General features: G+C 38.2%; 1 protein-coding gene across 2 annotated transcripts in view; it reads left to right on the top strand.

Annotated features, from left to right (window-relative positions):
• The first annotated feature begins 14,607 nt into the window (after positions 1 to 14,607).
• The window catches only part of COL21A1 (collagen type XXI alpha 1 chain), a 191,111-nt gene continuing 180,263 nt past the window's right edge, over positions 14,608 to 25,455 (top strand). For both annotated transcript variants that reach the window (XM_032299751.1, XM_032299750.1), the window contains exon 1: positions 14,608 to 14,962. The gene's annotated coding sequence lies outside the window, so the exon portion shown is untranslated. The remainder of the gene's footprint in view (positions 14,963 to 25,455) is intronic.

The following is a 25,455-nucleotide window of genomic DNA, read 5'->3' as shown; positions in this document are numbered from 1 at the left end:
GTGGGTAAAGTCCACATTCTTCCTCTGCTGCAGTGATCAGAGACCACATCTTCCAGATGAATGGAATACAATATGATAAAGCTCCCGCCACCCAGTTCTCCAGGTAGAGCAGAGGTTCTTGCTGAACTACCTGTAATGAGAACAAGAAAAAAATGCCTTGTTTATTTAAGCCCACCTTAATTTTGGGACTGATTTGTTGTTGCAGTATTACCTGACTGTATTTGTTCATTCAGGATACTATCACAAAAAAACCCTAAGACTGGGCACCTCAAATACGATAAACATCACCTTTTTACAGTTCTAAGGCTGGGAAATCCATGATCAAGCTGCCTGTAGATGCAGTGCCTGGTGAGGGCTTGCTCTCTGGTGCATAGACGGTGCCTTCCTGCTGTATCCTCACAAGGAAGAATGGGTCTCTTGGGTCTCTTTCAGGTGGGAACTGCTCTTACAACCTAATATCCCCCCAAAGACCCGACCTCCTAATACCATAACGATGGAGGTTAAGATTGCAACATGTGAATTTGGGAGGGATACAAACATTCAGCAATGGCTTATCCTAATTAATACAATGATTAATCTTGTAATCTTACTATAATGCTACCTTCTGGACCAGGGCCATGATTTGGGTGGGGCAAGCAAGAGAGGTGCCTAGGGTGCCAAACTGAGGAGGCGTTCCTTCTCAGGGCTGTACTAGTGAGTGCCAGGACTACCAAAGCAGAGTGAGGCAGAGGGAGAGGGTGGGGTGTGAGATCTAAGAGGTCACGGCTTCCAAGACCATGGAAAGACCTTTAGATTTGTAGTGGAATTACTTCTTATTTTCCATAAAAAGTGAAGGCAAAGAGGTGTTAAGGAAACCAAGAGCCAGAGAAATTCATTAAGACATTAAAACTTGTCTTTCAAATAAATGTATTTATCAGACTTGAATATATAAGAAAAAAATCAAGAAGTTTGGGATTCCTTTTTAAGAATTTTTAAAAAATGTATTGATATAGCCATAAAAGGTACACACACAGCAAATTAAAGCAAATTGTGCCCCAAAATGTGGCTTCTTTGAATACAAAATTGTCTTCCACTTTACTTTCTAAAGAATCCTCACTGGAGATTCTATGTTTTCTTTTTTTTTCTTTTCTTTTTTCTTTTCTTTTCTTTTCTTTTCTCTCCTTCCTTCCTTCCCTCCCTCCCTCCTTCCTTTCTTCCCCCGTTCTCTCTTTCTCTCTTTCTTACTTTCCTTCTTTCTTTCTTTCTCTTTCTCTCATTCCCTCCCTCCCCTTCCCTTCCTTTTCCCTTCCCTTCACTTCCCTTCCTTCCTTTTCCCTCTCTTCCCTTCCCTTTCCACTTCCCCTTCCCTTTCCACTTCCCCTTCCCTTTCCCCTTCCTTCCTTCCTTCCTTCTCAGAGTCTCACTCTGTTGCCCAGGCTGGAGTGCAGTGGTACCATCTCGGCTCACTGCAACCTCCACCTCCCTGGTTCAAGCCATTCTCCTGCCTCAGCCTCCATAGCTGGGGCTACAAATGCATGCCACCATGCCAGGCTAATTTTTATATTTTTTGTGGAGATGGCGTTTCACCAGGTTGGTCTTGAACTCCTGACCTCAGGTGATCTGCCCACCTTGGCCTCCCAAAGTGCTGGGATTACAGTCATGAGCCACTGTGCCCGGCCAGATTCCATGTTTTCTGTAATAATATAATAGTACTCACATCTTTTGTTGAATTATTTTTATCCAAGCCTTTCTTGTGAGTTAAGTCCATGGTTACAGAGTTACTTGAAGTTGTGTCTTGAAGGAGGATAAAAAATAATGTAGCTTAAATCTAGAATCTTAAGTAATATTCTCCTGTTAAACTGGACTCAATGATTGGTTCTCTTTCACTTTCCTTGAGTTTGAAACATGCTGTGTGTGTGGAGGGGAGGTAGTGGGTCACACCTACACTCTGGGTTAGAATCCAAAGGTTAATGTGAGAAAGTATGCCATGCTTTCCCTCCTCAATAATGAGACATCTGAAAATGCTCAGAATGATTCCAGGGTATCATACTATGGCTTAGAAACTGACAAAGGCTGAACTGGCTGTGTGCCATGTATTTCGTTAAGTTCTAGTTATAAAGAGCACATATTTGAGTCTGAAAATCAGTTTTATGAAAAATATCCGAAGTAGCAGCGATATTTTATGTCCTTTGCAGGCTGATGATAGCTATTTGCTTTTGGGAAAAGTGCATGTGTTTCTAAGAAGCTATTAATTAAATTAAAGTATAATGCATAACTCTCCCAAGTGATAGGACATTTGAAAGACACTGCCAAAAGAGAAACAATGAGATGCATTCAGAGACTATATTGGATGTGCCCAATTCTTAGAAAAATAAATGCAAGAACATCTAATCTCATCACAGTTGGATACATATGTTTTTGCAGACAGAATGTAATTTTCTAAAAATGTCAGCTGTGTGTGTCTCATAAATACTGAAAACATATCCTAATATTTGGAAGCAGCCAAGGGACACTATGATGCTTTTGATTCAAATTTAAATACATAATTAGTGAGTGAGCACTCAGTGATGATGGGAATGTACGAGGATGATAGCACCAGTGGTGTGGGGTCAGAGAGATGGATGGAAGGAAAAGCAACAAATGGAGATGGAGGGAGTGAAAGGCACTCATAGTCTAAGCAGAAATGCAAGTGGCAGCATTGAAGAAGCAGTGGGGGAATGCAGTAAACTCCAGGACACGGTGGTTCTGTCTCAGTGTCTGAGACCATCACAGTCCAATGCAGAATGCTTTGAGGGATGCTAGAACACCTTATTGTTTTCTCCCCTTCCCAAATCAGCCCTTCTACTGGCCAGGTTAGGGTATCTCCAAGACTGTTCCTGAGAACACTGCTTCTGCTGAATGTCTGTGTGTTCCTGTTAAAACAAAGGGGGAGTGTAAATAAGTTTGGGATACGAGGAATAAAAGTTAAATGGATATTTTTTGTTTTGGATTTTGCAGAGTCCTTAATATGCTAATAACGAATTGTGAATCTTAAGAGATGAGGTATTGTATGCAGCAGCTTTCAGAATAATCCCAGTACAGATCAGGGCTTTTTTTTCTTGAAATAGTTCACAGGACACGTGTTTGTGAAATGCATTTGGGAAATGCTGGCTTGGATGCCTGAAAACTTCCTATCAGCTTATTATTTAACTGGGTTAAGATATTAAGATTCCAAAGATTCTTTAAAATAAACATTTCTGGAGGTCCTACAAAGTGAGCCATTATCAGTTAAAAACTTCCCAGCACTGACTCAACAGGCGACAAGTAGCTTGTTACCTGTGAGCTAATCACAGGTCTAGAAATGTGCCAATAGAGTGCATGTGTGTGGGCTTTGACTGGTGAGACCTAAGGTTAGAGGGATGCATTTGAGGCCCTCTACTAGATGCAGGTAGAGTGGAGTAGTTGGAGGAGTTATAGTGCAAGTTTTGGGGAGCTTGGCAGCATGCATTTGCTAAGTAGCTGGGCAGAGGCTAAAGGGCACCTAAAAAAAGAGCACGCGGCATACTCTGACTTTGGGGCTAAAATATAACTATTTAATTTTAATAAGTACGTACCCTTGAAAATAAATAAATTATTAGCTCCTGCCTAAAAAAATGATGTTGTTTAAAAGTTATTGCTAAAAATACAGTCTGAATGTTGTCAAGAATTTCAGAAAGTCCAAAGTTTCTGAGTAATGTCTAAAGAATGACAAAAAAATGAATATTTTTAGTCAAAAAGGCACCCCTTAAGGATATCATTTTTATCATAAAATAAGATGTCCAAATTGTAAAAATCCTCAAAAATATAAACCATAAAGAATAAAAGAAAAATTACCCATATTATCCATAATCTCAATCCATAAATATCTGCGTCTTATTTTCTGGTTTCCATCTCTCTCATTGTATCATTTTTGACTAATTAAATAATGAACATAAATTTAATGATAATACTATAGTTTAACGCAGGGGTTGACAAATCTGACCTGTTACCTGTTTTTGTAAAGCCTGTAAGCTAAAAACATTCTTAAACTGTTGAAAAAACTGAAAGAATATTTTATAATATTTGAAAATTACATGAATTTAAATTTCACTGTTCATTAATAAAGTTTTATAGGAATATTGATACCCACTTATTTACTATTTTTGGTGGCTGCTTTCACAGGGCAGTGACAGAATAGTAGTTGTAAGATTGACAGCATGGCCCGTAAAGTCTACAACACAGAAAATGTTTGGTAACTCCGATCTTACCAATCCACGATTTGGGGCTTTTGGGTTTTTTTTCTTCATTTTTCCTTGCCCATTATAAAGAATGTGTTAATTGATATCTTGCATATAAATATTTGCCAACCTTTCTGATTATTCTATTGGGTATTTTCCTACAAACAGAATTACTTTGTTAAAGGGTGTGAATATTTTAAGGCTCCTGCTGCATAATGCCAAATTTATTTCCAAAAAGCTCGAACTAAGTTATACTCTCACTAGAACCATGTGAGAGCTACAAACATTTTCCTTTGGCAAAATAAGCTCCGTTGCCTTAAACTATTTTAAGTTCAATAATAAAACAAAGTGTTAATCATGTCCCAACTTGCTAGTAATGGGAATATTCGGGGGGAATAAGAGTCACATGCTTTATGATTTTTATCACTTTTTTCAACACAGCCCTGAATTTATTCAGCTTCTGCTTTTGACACATCTTGTTATGAGACCTCACGGAACTTGTTTACTCCCCAGACATTGTAAATCGGTGTTTAATGGAGGAATCTTTCTTTATATTATGGGAAATACAAGATTCACCAGAGTCTGTTATCTGATTTTGTATACATTTAAACTTAGACCTCCTCTGTGCATTGACATGAACTTATTTGTATTTTGTATGACTGATTATGGACAAATTCTAACTGAACCTGCCCATGCTCACTTCTCCTTTAACTGATGAATTTATTGGCCTCTTGAACAATGAAGGATTGTTTATCTAACATTGAACATGTTAGTTTCCCTCACATGTGGGACTGCAAAGGGTATAGCAGTGACCATGAAAACGGCCTCATGAACCTCTTTTTAATACTATTTGACCAGAGAAGTGAGAGAACAGATAATTAGGCCTCAAAATTGTAAGCCTATATTTTAGCCTCTTTAATGTGAACTATATTGTATAGAGTACAACTGCGAATCTCTTCCTGTTGGAAACTTTACTTTCGATACTGCACATAAGTTATGCCAATTATGAGTACTTGCTTATCAAGTTTTGAACGATCTAACTTGATGTAAATTTAAATCTATTTTTTTCCATCAATGGGGAACTTTTTAAAAAGTAAGAAACTGTCACAAAACGAATTTTCATCTAGAATGAAAATGCTGGAATTAAGATACATTCCGTTAGGATTTGAAAGGCAAATACAATGTTGTTTATGAGATGAGTGTTTTTCATCTCTGTTCACAACCCTAAATCCACCAGAAATAAAGGTGCAGCATTGGAAGCCATATGAAATCATCTTCAGATTAAGTTTTCCAGATCCGTAAAGAACGTGTGAGAGTGGCTGGAGCTGAGAAGTGTTAGGAGACCATTGAATTGGCTTTAATAATTTTAGCCTTATCTTTAACCTCGTTGTCATCTAGAGAACCTTATTTCTTTGTTCAGCAACTATTTAATAGGCTAAAGTCTCAACCAAAATTATTCAAAAGCTTCTTAACTTTTCTTTAGGAAAACATTAGAATAATTCACAGGGAGAGTCTAGAAGTACCCTCTTACATCCTTAGACTTCAGCAATCACTGAGAACCTTGGGTGAGGGCCTTTCTTCCAGCTGAGCCAAGCAGACCATCGAGAATTGTTGCAGTTCAGGTTTAGAAGAAGCCTGTGGAGCCTCCTGTGTGGTACCCTCCTCTCAGACAGCAGCTATAGTGAGAAGTAGGGTTGGGTCCCTTTTGGATCTTACCAGGTACATTGTGGCTTTCTTGAATTCCACCCCCAAAGGCTTATCAGATCTGAGCTTTTAAAAGCGTTGAGGGTGAAGACACATCTTTCAGATACACAGGCTCCAGAAGATGACTCTGCCACAGCATAGGGACTGCTCTGGTTTAATAACTTGGCATCCTTGTTAGTAAGTACCACACGCAGAGAGCCACGGCATTCATGGCCACCCATTGGTGCTACATAAGGCTTCCTAAGTATGCTCGTAGCCAGAGAAAAGTCTTGGCAGAGCAGGAAGGAGATATTTCCCTCCCTGTTCCTTACAACAGGATGTAATGCAGGCAAGGGGCCTAATTTATGAAGACAAGATCTAGAGATAGCCTCTGATATAAAAAGGCATGCATATCATTAAGAAAAGACTCGCTTCACAGAGCTCTATGCAGTTAGACTAGAGCAAAATCCATATAAACACTAAACACACATACACACACACCCCTCTTAACAACAATGATCAATCTATGAGGTTAGGGAAAAAAAGATTTTATACCCAGAATTGAAAAAGAAAGTTATGAGTCTAGAAGACCATTTATTTAATTACCTATGGTTTATAGAACATGGAGAATAAGAAAATGCATGTTGTAATGTATGATTATGATTCTGACTTGATTGACCCCACAGCAATTACAGCTGGAAAGGGACATCATTTCATTCATCATCCTAGCTTTTCATATGACATATAATGACCTATCTCTTAAATCTAATCAGAGTGACCTGTATAGTACAGTAATTGAAATTAAACAGAATTGAAATTTAAGGGAATGAGTGTTGAGTCATTTACGTGAGGAAAATAATGCGAGTTGGATCATAAATGGCTTATCATGACAGAAGAAATCTAGGGATAATTAATGGGAATTGTGAAACTAAACAGTACAGGATTTTTTTTCTTTTTTAAAGCCAGCAGCAAATTGTGGGATGTCTTCTCCAAGTAGTCTTCACTGATTTCCCGCAGGAAAAATTACCTGGAGACCTTTGCAGCACTTGAAGAAATTGAGGACTGCTAGGAGAATGGCTAGAGTAATAAAAATAAGACCTTTAAGAAAGGTTAAGGAGCTGGGATTTTTATAGCCTTTAGAAAAACCTGCCAAATAACGTCAATATTCTCAAATATTTCCCATTTTTTCACACACACACACTCACACGCATCCAACCGTGGGTGGTTTATGAACAATTATTTTGTTATGTATTGATAAGTTAACTTCAAAATTAATAGAAATTTAACTCTGTTATTTATCCCAGCCTGTTACTAGTCATGTCTATAAAGAATTCAAGTACTTATTGAATCCTTGTTGGTAAACCTGTATTTTCAAGTTTTAACTATAGTTCAAGGGGAAACCAGTACTTGATATGCACTTTCACTTTAGATACATTTCAATCAAAATAAATTAACCAACAAATCATATATCTTCTGCTTTTGAGGATGCCTGTATATAAACAATTTCAACACACAGGATAACCACCTCTTGTCTTCCCTCTTTACTGGGTTACCACAAAGAAACATCTCTTGAAGGTTTCTGTAAGAAGAGGTCTAATAGGAAGTCACCTCTATAGCTAGTTAAAATAAGGTGGTTTCTTATTTTTACTTATGGTTTAAATGTGAGGAAAGTTGAATTTGACTTTCAGCCCTGAGATAAAAATATAAGAAATGTGAGCTAAACCCTGGGAAATATGATTTCACCCAATATTCTCTTGGCTAGAAGAATTTGGGACTGTGAAATTGAGGTGAGAGAAGCCATAAAATAGAACAATTATCTCCAAGCTGTCTCTGACTACACTTCAGTTTATATTTGTGATTTGTTTTTCATCTTTACCTGTCAATTTGGGATGTTACATCTAGATCTAAGAACATGCCTTCAGAAGTAAGACTTGTAGATTACTCAACCAAATCAGAATCAGTCAAATTTCTTTGAGGTTTTGGGCTCTTAACAGAACTTATTAAAATAGTTGTTACTGTTGCCAAGCTTTTTTAAGCATTGATATTTATCATTTAAAGCAAAATATTTGAGCCGAATTTAAGAACAAAAGGATTCAATATGGACATTCTGTTAAGAGTCTTTCAGTGTCTGAATTGCTTTTGGATGTTCAGTTTAGAGCTCTTCTGATTGAGAGCAACAGAGACTCAATTCAAATGAGCTTAAACAAAAATGGCTCACATAGGGAAAAATACAGAAGTAGGCCTAGTTTCAGTAATGGCTGGATATAGCTACTCTAATGATGTCAATAGCTTGTTTTCTGTCTTTCTGGAGTTCTGTTTTTCTCTGTGTTGACTTTATTCTCTGTCAATGTCTCTCCTAGGAAGATCTAGGCTTACATGGTACTTGGAGTTCACAGTCTAAGAAAACAACTAACTAACCAACTCTCTTTCCTTCCAAAGTCCTGGAGAGACCTCTAACTGGCCCCATTTGGGTCAAAGGTTCATATCTAAACCAGTCCATGTGGACACTGGCAGGTTGAATGTCCCAGTGATATTATCATAGGATCCTAAACCAAGGACCACTACAATCACTCCTGAAAAATCATGGGCTTCTGGGCTTTGATCTTTCTGGAAACAGCAGCCTAGGGTCAATAGTTCAGCAGTAAGCATCTGAAATATTTCCCAATTATTTTGAGGATGGGGCTGTGAATTCATGACCTGTGCAGCACTTAAAGAGATATCAGAGATTGGTAAGAGAGTGATTGCTATAATGAACATAGGACTTTTAAGAGAAATCTGGAAACTGGGGTTGTTATATCGTCTTAGATAGAATATGGCTATTATATATTAGGCTTTTCAATTTATCCATCAAACTGGAGGTGTTTATAATCCAAGGATATAGTTGTTGAAAGGAGATAGAGGTGTCCCCTGTCATTGGTTCTAAAGAAGCCCCAGGGAAATGGCATATCTTTTTTCTCCATGCAGTGGCTCTTTTGTTTCATCTGTCCACCTAGAATTCGTTCCTCCTTTTTATGGCAACAGCATCCTGATTTTCTTTGAGGATATTTTCTTCCTCATTGTGGGCAATTTTAGTAGGGCAGTAAGATTACATGCCTTATTCTCTCCTAATCTAAAAGATTGACAGGCCAGGCGCGGTGGCTCACGCCTGTAATCCCAGCACTTTGGGAGGCCGAGGCGGGTGGATCACGAGGTCAAGAGATCGAGACCATCCTGGTCAACATGGGGAAACCTCGTCTCTACTAAAAATACAAAAAATTAGCTGGGCATGGTGGCGCGTGCCTGTAGTCCCAGCTACTCGGGAGGCTGAGGCAGGAGAATTGCCTGAACCCAGGAGGCAGAGGTTGCGGTGAGCCAAGATCGCGCCATTGCACTCCTGCCTGGGTAACAAGAGCGAAACTCCATCTCAAAAAAAAAAAAAAAAAAGATTGACAGGTAACCCAAGCTAGGCCAATGGAACTCACTGTCTTTATACATATAGTAGATTAATATATGAAAAGAAAAATGTAGCATATTTGTAACTTTGTTGGTATCATTTAAAGATGCTAAGTAGTTCTTGAGACCTGGTCTCTTTAGCTTGCCCGATACCTCTTTTTAAAAACTGAATTTTCTGGCCCTTCTGGGAGCTACTTACATATTTCCAAAGGATTCATATTTTAAAAATAAATGATACATAAACAGCTTCTGTGCTTGCAATCAAAGAGCCCTAACCAATATAGAAGCTAGGGCTAGAAACAGGGTACTGCAAGTTATAGAGCATAACATGCAAAATTATCTAGTCAAAAGAAGATAGAAGGCAGAAAAGACTCCTCTCTCCAGGCCTGGGAAGTTGGCCATTATTGTTATGCAATAAAGAAAAAGTCTGTTAAGCTGTCGCTTGTAGTCACTAGGAACTCAGACCACTTGAATCTTTCAGAGATGCAAAAGGAAAATATGAAGGTATTGAAGTTTCTTGGTTACATCTTGTCATCTTCAGTAAGTTCCTAGAAGAAACCGATATATTTAAGCTGAAGCACACTCTGCAAGGAAAGAAGAAAGAAGGCTTTTCTAGAGATATTCTGCAACCTGCAAAACAAGATGGCTTAAAGCTTGATACTATGGAGTCCTGGATTGTTGGAAAAGCCAGATTCTCTGTCTACTGAGGAAGTTAGTGTGATCAAAAGTAGCACAGTGGGAACTACAGAAGGAAATAAGTTGGCAGAGCCTTCTGTTACTTCTCATTGCCTTCACATATCGCCTTAAGTTTTACATTTACATAGGATTGCTAGAGGAAAAAGTGAAGACATTATCAGATTTTCTTGGGATAATTCTTCCTGCAAACCCAGAGAGAGCATTTGAGAACTGCTTGTCTTTGTGAAGGCCACTATTTTTGAGTTAGCTATTTATGCCCAGGGTTAAATTTCATTCACTAGACTAGAAATTTTGTGAGGGAGGGCAGGGGCTAGTCCTATTTATAGTTTTTAGAAAACCATGCCAAATCACTTCAGTATTCTCACATATCTCCCATTTTTTCACACACACACCTGTATACATCCAACCAAGGGAGCTTTATGAAAAATGAGCTTTTGCTTATAGCTACATCCCCAAAGTCTAGCCTGGCGCCTGGAATAAATAACATCAATTTATTCAGTATTATATACATGACATTATTCTCCCTTGGACTTGTAACGTTAGGTATTCATTCGATAAATATTTGTTTACTGTTTCCATGGGTATATAATGAGAAACAGTGTAGATATGGCACCTGCTCTTAGTGGTACTGACGTTTATTTAATTATAGCTGTGGGGCTTAGGTTCACTGTGGTAGATTGATTAAATATAATTTAGTTGAGAATTTGAGACTTAAAATGCCATAATATGCTAGTAATTTAGACTTATTCTTTTGGAGAAGAGGAATAATTATTACCTTGAGCAAAGAATTGAGAAGCACTGAAGAATCAGGACAGAGGTATTTCTAAGAGAGCAATATGTCAATTGCAGCCAATCTTTATGTAACAGCACCTTCTATCTTGATAGCCTGCACTTGGAAGAGACAGAGATGAGACAGGAGACTGTAAGGGAAATAAAGGGCTTTTTTGATCCCTTCTGTTCTAATTTTGGGGGTATATGACAAATCTCTTATTGAGGAGGAAGAGACAATATTGTAAATTTGGGTACAATAATGTACTGAAATAAACATTGGGAAGTTTAACTTGGCAAGTATATTCTTCTTCCTAGTTTGTATTTTTAAACATTTAAAGCCATAGAAGTATTTAGTAATTAAACAACATTAATCAGATATAAAAAAGATACTATCTTTCCTTAAATGAATAGCTCAAGAAATTTAGACCTGCTAGACTATCTGGGTTTATGGTCACTGTATTAGTTTTCTGTTGTTGCATAACAAATAACCACAAATTTAGAAGCCTAAAACATTACAAATGGCTCATATCACAGTTTCTGTGGGTTAGAAATCTGAGTATAGTGATGCTGGATTTTCTGCTCAGAGTCTCAGTGGGCTGAAATCAAAGTGTTGGCTAGGACTGAGGTTCTTGTCTAGGCTCAGGGTCATCTTCTAGGCTTACTGGTTGTTGACAAAATTCATTTCCTTGTGGTTGTACAATTGAAGTCTCTGTTGCTTTTCAAGCTGTCAGCCTGGGATGATTCTCAGATCCTAGAGGCTGCCCACTGTTCCTTACCATGTGATCTCCGCAGGCAGTTCATTACATGGATGATTGCTTTCTCCTAGGCTAGCCAAAGCATGTCTCTCTAACTTCCTCTTTTGTGAGGAAACCTCTCTGCTTTAAAGGGTTCAAGTGATCAGATCAAACCCACCCATACAGTCTCTCTGTCTTAATGTTAATTCATTTAAAACCTTGATTACATCTGCAAAATGTCTTCACAACAGTTACCTAGTTTAGGTTATTTTTTTCTTCTTCTCCTTTTTAATGAAAGCAGTTGTCTTAAAGGACACTACGAATATTTCCTTAAGTATGTATATGTGCCACATTGCATATTTTGGGGATGGGGATGATGAAATCAAGCAATGATTGTGCAGACATGTTCTAGAAAATTGTTAATTCACTTGGGACTAGAATAGTTCTCCAGAGAGCCATCACAAAATTTAGAGGAATATTCTACAGTACAGTTAAAACCAGTGCATTTTATTTCTTATTTTTAATAACATCTTTATTGACATACAATTCATGTATTATAAAATTTATCCACTTAAAGGGTACGGGCCAGGCATGGTGGCTCATGCCTGTGATCCCAGCACTTTGGGAGAGGAGACTGAGGCAGGTGGATCACAAGATCATGAGGTCAAGAGATGGAGACCATCCTGGCCAGCATGGTGAAACGCCGTCTCTACTAAAAAAAATACAAAAATTAGCTTGGCATGGCAGTGAACGCCTGTAGTCCCATCTACTTGGGAGGCTGAGGCAGGAGAATCACTTGAACCTGGGAGGTGGAGGTTGCAGTGAGCCAAGATCGTGCCTCTGCACTCCAGCCTGGTGACAGAGCTAGAGTCTGTCTCAAAAAAAAGAAAAAAAAAAAAAAAGGTACAAATCAGTGTTTTAAAACTGATATATGATTTACATACTATAAAACTGACCATTCTAAAATCAACAATTCAGTAGGTTTTAGTATATTCAAAATTGTGCATCATCAGCACTAATTCCAGAGCATTTTTATCACCCCAAAGTACATCCCATTCCCATTAGCACTCACTCCCATTTCTTCCTTCTACCAGCACTTCATGTATTATAGCTATGGATTTACTACATACTTCAAGTAGCTATGTATTTGCTTATTCTGAACATTTTATATCAACAGAATCATACAATAAATGTTTCTTGTGCATGTGCGTGTGTGTGTGTGTGTGTGTGTGTGTGTGTGTGTGTGACTGGCTTCTTTTAACATGCTCAGGTTCAACCATGCTTTCACATATAGCTTTTCATTCCTTTTCTTGGCAGAGTAATAAGCCATTGCAGGGATAAAACCCCTTTTTTTAGCCTTTCATCTGCTGATAGACATTTGGGTTGTTACCACCCGTGGCTTTATGAATAATATTCCTATGAATATTCATATACAAGTGTTGATGTGGATATATGTTTTTTATTCTGTTAGCTGTATCCTTAAGTATGAAATTTCTAGGTCACATGTTAACTCTACATTGAACATTTTAGAGAATGGTCAAACTGTTTTCCAAAGTGGCTGAATCATTTTTACAAGCGCACTAGGAATATATGAGTGTTCCAATTTCTCCACATCCTCCCTAACACTTATTGTTTGTCTTTCTTATTTTAGCCATCCTAGTGGTATAAAGTGTATCTGCTTGTGGTTTTAATTTTCATTTCCCTAATGGCTAATGAAGTTTAGCATTCATTCATGTTCTTATTGGCCATTAGTAGATCTTCTTTGGAGAAATGTCTAAATACTTTGTACGTTTTTAAATTGTCTTTTTCCCTTGAGTGGTAAGATTTTTATATATCTGGACACAAGACTTTTATTGTAAATATGGTGTGCAATATTTTCTTAGTCTGTGGGCCGTTTACTTTCTAGATAGTGTGGTTTGAAGCATAACATTTTAAATTTTGATGAATTCTAACTTAGTTTTTCTTGAATTGCTTGTGCTTTTGGTGTCATATCAAGAAGACATTACCAAATTCAAGGCAATTTGTTGCTGTCATATTTTCTTAACAGTAGAATCTAATATGAATGAATAAAGAAATTCAGGAAATGGTCATTTGAAGATGTTTGTATCAGGCTTCACTTAAGTGAATTTAGTTATTGAAGAGGGCATTTCTGTGCGAACCTATTCCCACGGGGAGAAATTAATTCACACATTCATTTAGCCAGTATTTACTGAGCACTTTGTATATTCTAGGTATTGTTCTAGGCTCAGGGGACACAGCTGGGAACAAGACCAATTCCCTGCCCTCCATACCTTGGTTTGGATAGGAAACACACAAGCAACAAACATAAAAAACTTCAGATAGCAAAGTAGGGCTGGGCATGAGAATGGATGGGAGAGGTTCCATTTGGATGGGATGTACAGGAAGGACTCACTCAAAGTTTCATTTGAGTGGAGAACTTGATGAACAGAAGCAGGCAACTATGATAAGGTCTGGGACAGAGTTTCCGAGGCAGAAGAAATACCAAGTGAGATGAGAACACACTGGTGTGTATAAGAAAGGGCAAACAGGTCTTGCATGTGTTGGGGTAGAAGGGGGATGCAGGGTGAGAAAAAGGAAGAGTGACAGGTAATAGGGAAAGCACATGAATGTTAACATTCTGGCTGCTCTGTGAAGACCGGACTCAAAGGGGCAGAGCAGACAGCATCTTTATCTTGTCATAAGGCTGTCACCTTATTCCGAGGCTTCCCTTGCAATCGCTAGACCCTCAAATGTCGCTGTTTACCTGGTGATTTGAAAGTGAACTTCCTCAGGTTTTGGAGCAGCTGTTACCTTTGTTTAAAAGCAAGGAACATCAGTCCGCTGTGACGGACCTTGGCGCCCCAGAGGGGAGTTCTCTTTGGGCAAGGGCGGCAGGCCTCCTTCCATCAGTGCAGGCGATGCTCTGGTTTTACAAAAGTCTTTGCTTCCGTTAGTGTTTGCTCTTTCAACTGAGCAGCCTTTCCTGCTTTCCTGGCCGTCCCTCATTCTGCCTCTCTCCTCGCGCTTCCCTGGTCCTCCTCCTTCGCCCTCGTTTTCAATCCTCAATCGTGCATTTTCTGATGCTAGCAGGATTTGAACTGAGCATGTTTCCACCAGGGCGACCTTAGCAGTTCGCCCTTCAAGATCCAGATCCAAAATCCACCCTCTGGTCTTCGGCCAAGGAAAGGGGGCGGGTGGGGAGCGCGAACCTTATCTCCCGGGCTCCGCCTCCAGGGGGCTGAGAGCGAGTTTCCGAGCCTTTGCGCTCCGCGCTGGCCGCTGCAGGAACAGACTCCGGGCGGAGGGCTGCCAACCCGCTTCAGCTCAGGTCTTCCTCGGGTTGGGCTTGCCACTGCCTGGAACATCCCTCTCCCCCCTGGCGCAACACTCAGCTGGCTGCGACGGCGACCCCGAGCTTGGACACTGTGCCAGGTAAGGAGACACCTCCTAACTCCCCTCTCGCTGCCGGAATGACATCTCGGGGGGCCTCAGGGCCGGCCCCCCAGGGGCTGCAATTTGGCATTTTGGATTTCCTGGGGGTGCAGTCTTTTCCCTGCGCCAAAGCAGTTGGTGAACCGTCTGGTGAAGTCCTCGCCCAGGCTGGAGGCTGAGATGTCAGGGTTTGTCTTGCAAAGTTGCTTAGTGTTAATGAATCTTGGGAAGTTCTCTGGGTGCAGGTTCCTGTCTTGGAGTGTTTGGCCTCTGAGTACTATAACGTGCGTTGATTTACTCCCCCGAGCTCAACCCCACCCTCTGCTTTTAGCTTCTTGGAAGGGTCTCCAGCGTCCACACGTGGCGCTGAGCGCGCAGAGCTGTGGGTCTGGGGCAGTGCTGGGTGGGCCAGAGGTTTTTTTTAATGGTTGCTGCATTATGGACGCATTCCGGGACCTTAAAAAAAATCGATGCTTGAGCAGCATCCCAGACCAATTGCTCAGAATCTCTGGGGGCGGGACTTTGAGCATCAACATATTTAAAACTATTCTCAGGTGATTCCAACATGCAGTCGAGTATAGAAAGCAGCAAACTACAGCAGTGATTTGCTGTGTGGCATCTGGCCAGGGGCAGCAGCAACAGCACCTGGTAACTTTGAGAAATGAAAACAAAACCTAGGGCTCTTGCTCCGCCCTAGACCCACTGAACCTAAAACCCTGAGGTTGGGGCCCAGAAATCTTGTTTTAATGAGCCCTCCAGGTGACGCTAGTGCTTGTTCTAGTTTGAAAACGGTTGGGTTGGAGCTCATTTAATCAGGGAAGACACCTGCAAATTTCCCTCCACCAAGGGAGGAGGAACAGACCACTTTTCAGAAAACCTTAGGTATTTATTAGTAGAGTTTTGCCCATATTAGAAAAAAGAGATTGCTGTGGACTTCAAAAGATCTTACAAAGGGGAGACTTAATCATCATCGAATCATTTTTAAACAGTGGAATTTGCATACTTGCTTTAGGAGAGAATAGGAATTTTTCCTTTTCTAAAAATTGAAATGAAGCCAAGGAAGAAATATACGTTAGTCTTCCAGCTGTAATAACAGGAATCTCTGACCCCTGAGGAGATGTTCCTAGATCATCACTGTCATCAGTACAGGTTACAGAACTCACGTGCAGTATTTTTTCTTTTCCTAAAGCAGTTGGAAGGGTTTAAGGGATTCATGCCAATTCTCTTTAGTAAAAGGCAATTCAGCGTTGCAGGGCTGTGGATTATTGAAGTGGACCACTTTTTTTTTCTTTTTATACATATCTGAGATTTCAAAATTTTGACTAAAATAGTTCCAGCTGTTTCTAAGCTATTAGTACAAAAATAGAATGACTTTGCAAATGGGCTTAAATGGATTAGAAATCTGACATCGGATAAGAAAATCTCGAATAGGCATGACTCCAGTCTCAGCACATGTGTGCTGCAGTGAACACAGGGCTAACTGTACCAAGACTTTCTGTACAGAGAACATTTATTTTCCAAACTGCTTTTTTCTGTGCCAATTTGTGACTGAGGTATGTAGACTTGTTAAGGGTTAGGTGCTAAGCTTGTATTTAGAGAATTTGGGGAAATTTAGATAGTGGTTAGGAACAGGAACTTTGGTCTGAGGCAGACCTGGGTTCGAGACCTGCTCCTCTGCTTCTTTGTGCTCTTGGATAGTTGTGTAACTTCTCTGAGCCTCACTTTCCTCATCTGTGAAATGGGGGCTGTACTAGTACAACACTTACCTCATAATTCACATTATTGTCAGAGTTAAATGAAATAGTGCTTCTAAAATGCCTAGCATAGTAAGTTAAATATTTGTTAGCTCAAAATACAAACCCATGTATACTGTAAAATGACCTAATCCTCAAACACCTTAAAATAAGATCTGTGTTGATACATGATTAGATTTTGTATTTAAATACCAACTGCACCCTTAGAAGGTGACTATATGGGCATCCTCAAATCATCTATAATTTTATTACATACTTTATATAGAACTTTCTGGAAAAAGCTTTAGATTAGCTTCAAATCATCAGTCTAGTTTTTCTTTAGTCACGTGGGTGAAGGATTTCACCTTCTGATAGCTTTTATAATGTAATAACATCCATATTTAAGTAGCCTTAAAATCTGGCTCTTCAGAATACTTTTCTTTATAAAAGAAAATCCAAATGGTGAGAGAGCATCTAAAAGTGGTATGGTGTAGTCTCCAGGAGAGCTAGTTTAGAAGTACTATCTGGTGTTTCTTAGGTTCTTGACAGAGAGAATAAAGGAAACCCTATCCAGTTACATCATGGTTTGTTCAAGAAAATATAAGAGAAAGCAAAATGAGGACACAGAGCAAGGACAAGCCTAAACTGGCAAAAAGGGTAGGTGAGGTAATTAGTCCTTTTCTTCCTTAGCTGCAATAATGTCAAAGTGCTTCAAGTCTCTCTGTCTCTCTCTCTCTCTGTCTCTCTCTCTCTCTGTCTCTCTCTCTCTCTCTCTCTCTCTCTCTCTCTCACACACACACACACACACACACACACAATTCCTTTCACATTATTTGATTGGAATTGATCTCCATTATCCTCTTAGGGCCAAGTAGATCTGGTAAAAAATATTTATGGTATTAATGACAAAAAAGATTCGAAATGATTCTGTACTTTGAAAATAATTTCCATTCTCTTTTATTTTAGTGACAAGTCTAATAGTGTATTACTGAGAATGCATTTTATGACTCATCTGGCATCTTTAAATGCAAGAGGTCCTGCCTATTACCAATCTTATACGACTTCTATAAGACTAGACATAAAGCAAGAAAGTCCTCCATCCAGGAAATCAGATCTTCATTAGGATACTTTAAAAAATATAATTTAGTGTTATTAAATTGATTAGAATTAGAATTTAATGTTAGTTAACCAAATGTAATTACAATTTATTATAAGTAGGGTTTCTATTTGACTCACAGTGGAATGAGGAGTAGCTGTGGGGATGAAAAAGGAAAGTTAGAGGCACATCTCTTGATGGGAAAAAGGGAGGCATTTAGGAGCAAATTCAGACTCTCTTGAACTCCTGAACTCAGGTGATCCACCCACCTCAGCCTCCCAAACTGGTAGGATTACAGGCGTGAGCCACCACGCCTGGCTGCAAATTCAGACTCTCAGTAACCAAATGATGTGTTCTGGATAACTTAACTGAAAACCTAAGAGAGTCTGTGATGTTGCAGTTCAGAGTGACAGATATGGTAGCACTGCTTGCAGTGAATGGCCAATTAGGAATGATCAATATTGCAGTGCCCCACAGTGACTTAATGATTCTCCTCTCATAGGCATGGGGCCCAGAGCAGACATAATCATAAAGAAGTTAGCTCAATTGTGCTTGGTTTACATAACCTGGCTCACTTAGAAAGGTTTTGATGAGGGTCACCTGGCATTCATTTAAGTTCATTTTTCAGGCCCCTTTTTGTTCCATAGTGGATGGTTTAACTATTAAGGTTGCTCTTGAAACTGTTGTGAGTAAAACCCATCACAGGAAATGGATATGTGTTTTTATTTTGTATTTATTATATTTCTCAGCATGCAAGAGTAATTCTTTAGTTTGGTTCACTACTATTCTTGTGAGAAACAAAGTTGAAATTTTTATTTCTGGTATGTGGTCCAGTCTCACAGGAAGAAAATGAAGCATGAGGCTAAATTCCCCAACTTTCTGCATAGACTCTTGGTTAAAGACAATGTACTCTGCAACCAGACTGCCTAGCCCTGAATCCTGACCTCATTACTTTCTAGTTGTTTGAACTTGGACAAGTTATATAATCACTTTTTGCCTCTGTTTTCTCATTGGTGAAATTGGGGTAAAAGAACCCACCTCAGCAGGGCTGTTGTGAGGAGTAATTGAGTTAACATATGTAAAGCTCTTAAAACAGTGCCTGGCTCATGATAAGTGCTTAATAAGAATTTGCTACTATTTTACTCTGGGCATTAATGAATGCTTCAAGCTGAAGTTCTTTTTTCTGTTTTCACCTCTGAAAGTGAGATCCTAAAAGGAAATAGCAATTTAGGTTATTAATGTGGTGTTCATTTCATTATTTTTCTATTTTATTTAGTGGGAGAATTTGTCTCAGAATAAATAAAGTACTTAAAGTTTCTCAGAAAATAATATGTTTTGAGCAACATTTTAATAAGGTCCCATTTGATACTGCTGTAGCTGGTCAGAGACCACACTGAGGGAATCACTGCTTTAACTCACTGGTTCCCAAACTTGACTGGACATTTGAATCACCTGAAAACAGTTTTTTAGACTGTGTTCTGTGTTAGAATGTTTGCAGTTTATTGTGAAAACAGTAATCATGTCATTTGTAAAGAGAGTCCCTGGAACATATCTACACATTAACTATATCTGTGGGATTCTCATGTACTCATAGAATTTTTAGAATGGTAAGGGATTTTAGAGTTTCCTTAATATAAATGAGGGAACAGGTTTGGAGATGTCACTCTTAGCCAAGGGCTCATGAAAAATTAGTGGTGGCACTGGAAAACAATTCATATTATTTGTATCCTACTTAGTACATTTTTCATTCAACTATCTTGTCTTCTGAAAAATCAGATAATGTTGACAAAGAGGTACACCGTCCAACTTACAGAACACCATTGGAATACTATAGTTACACCTATCCCACTTATCCCAGTTTAGTTTCAGGGACATTTCCTTAAAATATTTCTTTATCTAAAGAGCACTGAAAGCAATGTGTTTACAATGCCAAGAAAGCAAATCTGAATCTATCAGTTGTGAAAAGGATAATTTTTTCACCTTTGTCCTTTCAAAGAATTCAATACAGTTTTTTCTCCTTGTTGTTTCTTAGGCATTTTGGTTTTTACCAATGAAATACTCAGAGATATCTTCGAAAATTTTAGGAAACATTGACAATTTTCTGAAGTCCATGCTTAATGATCTTCTGGGAATCCTGCCAGATGCTTGTGTTTGATTCATTGCTTAGTTTTTGTTTGGATTTGTCTTGTTTTCATCTAGGTCAATTTAGCCATGATTGCAGTGTTATGCTACCCGTCAACTTTTTGTACACTCATTGGTGTCAAGAAGAAAAGATTAAGGACCAAGAAAAAAGATTTTTTTAAATTCAAAGTAAAATATTCTAGCAAAGGCTCAGCTTTTTACAAAGTTCTTCTTTTAAAAAGATTCTTTGGAACTTTAGTCTTTTACATTAATTATGTAACAGAGGTAAATAAAAGCACTCAAAGCTTATGCAATATATTTTTATGAGAATTTTCAAATTCATGGGTGATGAATGGAAACTTATTAAAATATCAAATTAATGTTTTAGTTTAATGATAATACTAATATTAACAATTTTTTAAAATATATGCTTTAAAAATTTTAGACCTTGTTGTATATGTATTTCGCAATTTTATTAGGAAGAGAGAGTTTGATTCCACTTATAGGGTGTCTGTAGGCACATGTTTTTCAGCAGTACTCAGAAGATAGAATAGTAAAGATAAAACAAGGAGGAACATTCCTTGTTAGTGCTCAGCCACTCATCAAACAGTTATTAAGTGTCTACCAAGTGCTTAGCTATCTTAGGTAAAGGAGATTCACACAAAAAATTGCTAACATCTGTTTTAGAGAGTCTATTAATAGCCAATTTGCAGTTTCTTTTTTAAAAATGAAAAACTGCCTTCAATTTATTATTAAAAAATAATATTTTGTAAACTCCTTGAACAATGTAGAAGGAAAAAATGCTTCTAATTTAAATTCACAAACCTCAACAAGCATAGCATGATGTATCACTGGATTTCTTAAGCCATGTTTGATTCTCGTTTGATATAATATTATGTATTAATCTTTAGAAAGTGTTCAATGTGGTTTGAAGTAATTTCTTGGCAACAAGTAGAAAGATTATCCCAGAAAGAAGTATTGTGGAGAAGGTAAATACCCAGGGTCCTGAGAATCAGGCTGCTGTCCACCATTTCCCTATTGATCATCACCTGTTCCCCCTGGCAGTTTGACTTTTGATCATTTTACAGCTTTTTTACTTTTTTTTTCTCCCTATTAAAATTCCTTGTTAGCTAGCAAGACTGGGCTAAGTTTTGAATTGAAGTAAAGAGAAATATAAACTGGGGAAGAGGGATGACATGTGTCTTAGTTAGATCAGGCTGCTAAAGAAAAATTCCATAAAGTAGGTGGCTTAAACAACAGAAATTTATTTCTCATGTTTCTGGAGGCTAGGGAGTCCAAGATCAAGGTTCAATTCAGTTTTTGAAAGGGCTCTACTTCTGGCTTACAGAGAGTAGTCTTTTTGCTGTTTGCTCATGATGAAGAGAGAGAAAACAAGCTCTCTGTCTCTATTTATAAAGGCCTACCTACCTATCCTGAGGGCATCAGTCTTGTGATCAAATTAGCTCCCAAAGGCCTTGTCTTCAAATATCATGTTGAGAGTTAAGGCTTCTACACAGGATTTTTGGGAGGGCAGCCTTCAGTTCATAGCAACATGATAATTGTTTTAACCAGAGTGGTATAGGAATGGGCAGAGTTCCTACTTGGGTGCCTGTGGAATGAGGAGGGAGAAGGGCTGAAAAGGGAAAGTAAGATGCAGAACTCTTAATGGAAGCTGAGGCACATGGAACCTAATTCAAACTCATGTTTATGTAGTGACAGCAAATATGTGAGTGTAAAGTGTGAGCAGCAGGTACCTATAATCTAAATTATGTGTCATTTTTACACTGCTGTTTAGATGATATTAATGTAGACATGTCGAGTACTAAATAAAGGCCAAGAAGATCCTGGACCAGGAAATGGCTTCTCATTCAGCCTTCTACCAACTTAGATGCTGGAAGCTTAGAAAAACCTGTAGTAAGGAAAGTTAGACAGGTGTGCTTGCAAAGTTCTCTTTCATTTTGCTATTTGCATATTTTTCTTAGTTAAAAGCACCATTAGAAGCCATGATGGAACATCTAAAGGGTTGCATCTGAGAACATCTTTATATAGAGTTTAAGTTAATGTGAAGTAGTGGATCCTTTAGGAAATCGATCTACTGAGAAATGCAGAATTTATTTATTCCTGAGATTCCCATTGATATATATCTTAGTTCATTTTATGCTGCTATAACAAAATACTTCAGACTGGGTAATTTATAAAGAACAGAAATTTATTTTCTTACAGTTCCAGAGGCTGGAATCCAAGATCAAGTTATCGGCAGTTCTGTTGTTAGGTGGAGACTGCTTCCAGGGTGGCCCCTCATGGCTGCATCCTTCAGAGGAGAGAAACACTACATCCTTGCATGGTCGAAGGCTAAGGGCAAGCCAGGTGAAAGCTGCCTGAAGCCTCTTTTATAACAGTTTTGTGTTAGTCTGTTCTCATGCTGCTGATAAAGACATCCCCGGGATTGGGTAATTTATTTTTAAAAAAGAGGCTTCATGGACTCACAGTTCCACATGGATGGGAAGGCTTCATGATCATGGTGGAAGGCAAATGACACATCTTACCTGGTGGCAGACAGAGAAAATGAGTGCCAGTCAAAAGGGGTTTCTCCTTATTATACCATCAGATTTGTGAGACTTACTCACCACCATGAGAACAGTATGGGGGAAACCGTCTTCATGATTCAGTTATCTCCCACCGGGCCCCTCTCACAAAACATCAGAATTATGGGAGCTGTAATTCAAGATGAGATTTGGGTGGGACACAGGCAAACCATATCAGGCTTTAATCCCATTCATGTTGGAGGATCCCTTATGGCGGAATCACCTCCTAAAGGCCTCATCCCTTGATACAGTCACATTGGCAACATATAAATTTTGGAAGGGACACATTGAAACCATAGCAACATACTTGAGTGTTCACTGAAGATGGATGTTACTGTGAATGGTGAATAATAACAGCTTTTTCTTCCAAACAAATTGTAAACTCTTCTTCATGATGACTAAACAAATTTATCTTTGACCTCTGTGTGAAAATTATATAATTTTTTTTTTTGGTCTTTCCAACACTTGAAAAAGAAATTTAAACTTGAATTATGGCTTTTTGTTGGAAATCATGTTTGTATGAGAAATCAAATTATGTTTTCAAGCTCTAAATTACATGTTTCCCAAAATATTAACAGTTGTGTTTGGGTAGTGAGATGATAGACTTTTTTTCATGCTTTTCTTTGTTTTCTCATGTGTATTTTTAAATACATGTATTTTTTTTATAATGCAAAAATGAATACTTAGATACATGATTTGTATATGGAAACATTTGGAATTATAATTTCAAATTCCCATATGAGGGAGAGATAATGATTGTTGGAATGTGATTAATTCATGTTCCTATAATTCATAAAGTATATGTTGTGCCAGGTGTGCTTTAAAGTACCAGACACTAATTAGAGATGGTAACATCTGGCTAAAATGAAATAATTATTTCTAAAAAGCAGAAAATGTTATTACTCCTTGTGAATGCCAAAAAATATTATGTGCTCTAATACATTGAGGCCATATAGAGCAATAGCTAAGATTATGAGTGTTGGATGGTTATGGCTCTGACATTTACCATTTGTGTGATTTTGTGCATGGTGCTTGACCTTTAAAAGCTTAATTTGCTATCTATCAAGTGGGTATTCAGAGGACCTACTTCCTAGTATGGTCAGAAGTGTTAAATAAAACAATGCACATAAACCCTTTGGCATAGGGCTGGCAGATACCAAGTACTCAAATTAGTTCATATTAGTTATCATCATAAGAAATATTCTCCTAAGCTTTTTCACACTTATATTTGAATACCTATGTTTTGGAAAAGATTTCTTCTTTAGGTGAGAATATTCTTCATGTAACTGAGGACATGGAAAAGATGCAAATCCAGATTTTAGCCATTATCCACCTTGTACTGGGAAGATGAAAGTGAGAATGTGGGAGAAAGGTATCCTCTGAAGGTAGAAGGACATTGGCAGTTCTAACAAAAGCTTTTGAGGTAAAGCTTTGTTATGGGTGTTGATTCTGGGATCTGTGAAGCTGTCAGCCTTTGCCATCATGGCATAGTTGCAGGTCGCTATGGTGGTTGGGTGAGATTGAGGGTATCCTCAGGTCTTGCTTACAGCTGTGAGCAGTTTGCCATGATCTCCTGGATTTAGCAATTGTGTAGGTTTATTATTTTTTTTAGAAGACTGCCCCGAGTTTCAGCATCCACTGCCCTCTCAGCAGGTGCCTTCATGCTTCTGCAGTCCAGATTTGCTACCTCAGTATAAATATTCATTAATTTATCCATTCAGCAAATATTTATTTGTCTTTTTCTATAGACAAGGTGCTAGGGATGCCCCCTGAATATGACATGATTCCTGTCCTTGAGGACTCAGTCTGTTAGTCAGCCTCCCCTTAGATTCTCTGGATGCTGTGGTTGGTTGTCATACCACAAGTCTCCCGGCCCTAATCAATTGCTGCTTATATAGAATACTTTGAGCAGGTTGTTGATTGTTCCATACCCAGTAGTGTGAAGGCTTATAATTGGAATATGTGGTCAGATCTGTATTCTCAAAACTGTGGTGAAATCTGTGTATGTAATGTACATACATTTTTACATGGTATTTAGACTAAGCATATTATCTATTAAGCTAAAAATAAAACAAAAAGCCATAATTGAATTGAATGAACAGAGGCTTCATCGAAGGAAGCCATGGAGGCACTGGGAAAATCAGAATCAATTACTTTCAAACTACACATCTTAGAATACTGGGAAAAATATGAATATTTTTGACCTCAGATTCATTCTAAATTAGTTAATTAAATGAATATCCAGTTGCCTCTGTAGAATAGTTAGAGCCATTTATGTATGTGTGTTTCTTTAACTGTGCCTCTAAATATTTTTAATTTTCAGGTGGAAAGTATAATTTCACACTGGACATTTTTGGCCAAATTTATTACATTATTAAATGTTAAGACTGAGTAATTTAATAAGTGTTCATTTTAAATGATTCTACACCATTTTGGATATGGTCACTAAGTTGAATTCCAAATCTCCCTTCTAGTAACCTGCCATATTTTTGAACCTTTGGCCTAAAACAGCCTAAGTGAGATGAGAGAAGCAGGTATAATTTTACATTTTCAAACTTGATTTGAACACTAATGACTTAATTTAAAACCTAAATGTGTTTATGCTTTCTACTTTATCTACTCTTTCATTTATCTCTAAGAATTAGCATTTATCATAAAGTTAACTGAAGAAAAGCATTTTCCTTTTTAAAAATTTCATTGATTTAGTATTGCCAATGCTTAGAAAGGGCAAATCTGTTTTACTCAAGGGAGTGTCTTCAGGTAATCAGGACAGTTGAGAGCTGCAGACTTCTCAAGCTGCAATGAAGCAGACAGGTAGCCCTGATATTTTAGAGTGTAATACTTCACTATTGTCTATTACTGTAGACTCTAGAGAATTTTAAAATGTGGCTTTTTTTCCTTTCAAATTTTTCTTTTCTTGGGATTTTGTTTTCTCAAAGCCATATATTGATAGACCCT

This window comes from Sapajus apella, unplaced genomic scaffold (assembly GCF_009761245.1).
Source record: "Sapajus apella isolate SASKATOON/1434 unplaced genomic scaffold, GSC_monkey_1.0 scaffold41, whole genome shotgun sequence".
Classification (NCBI taxonomy): Eukaryota; Metazoa; Chordata; class Mammalia; order Primates; family Cebidae; genus Sapajus; species Sapajus apella.
The sequence above is the reverse complement of the archived record's forward strand: the minus strand, read 5'-3'. Positions and strand labels throughout refer to the sequence as shown.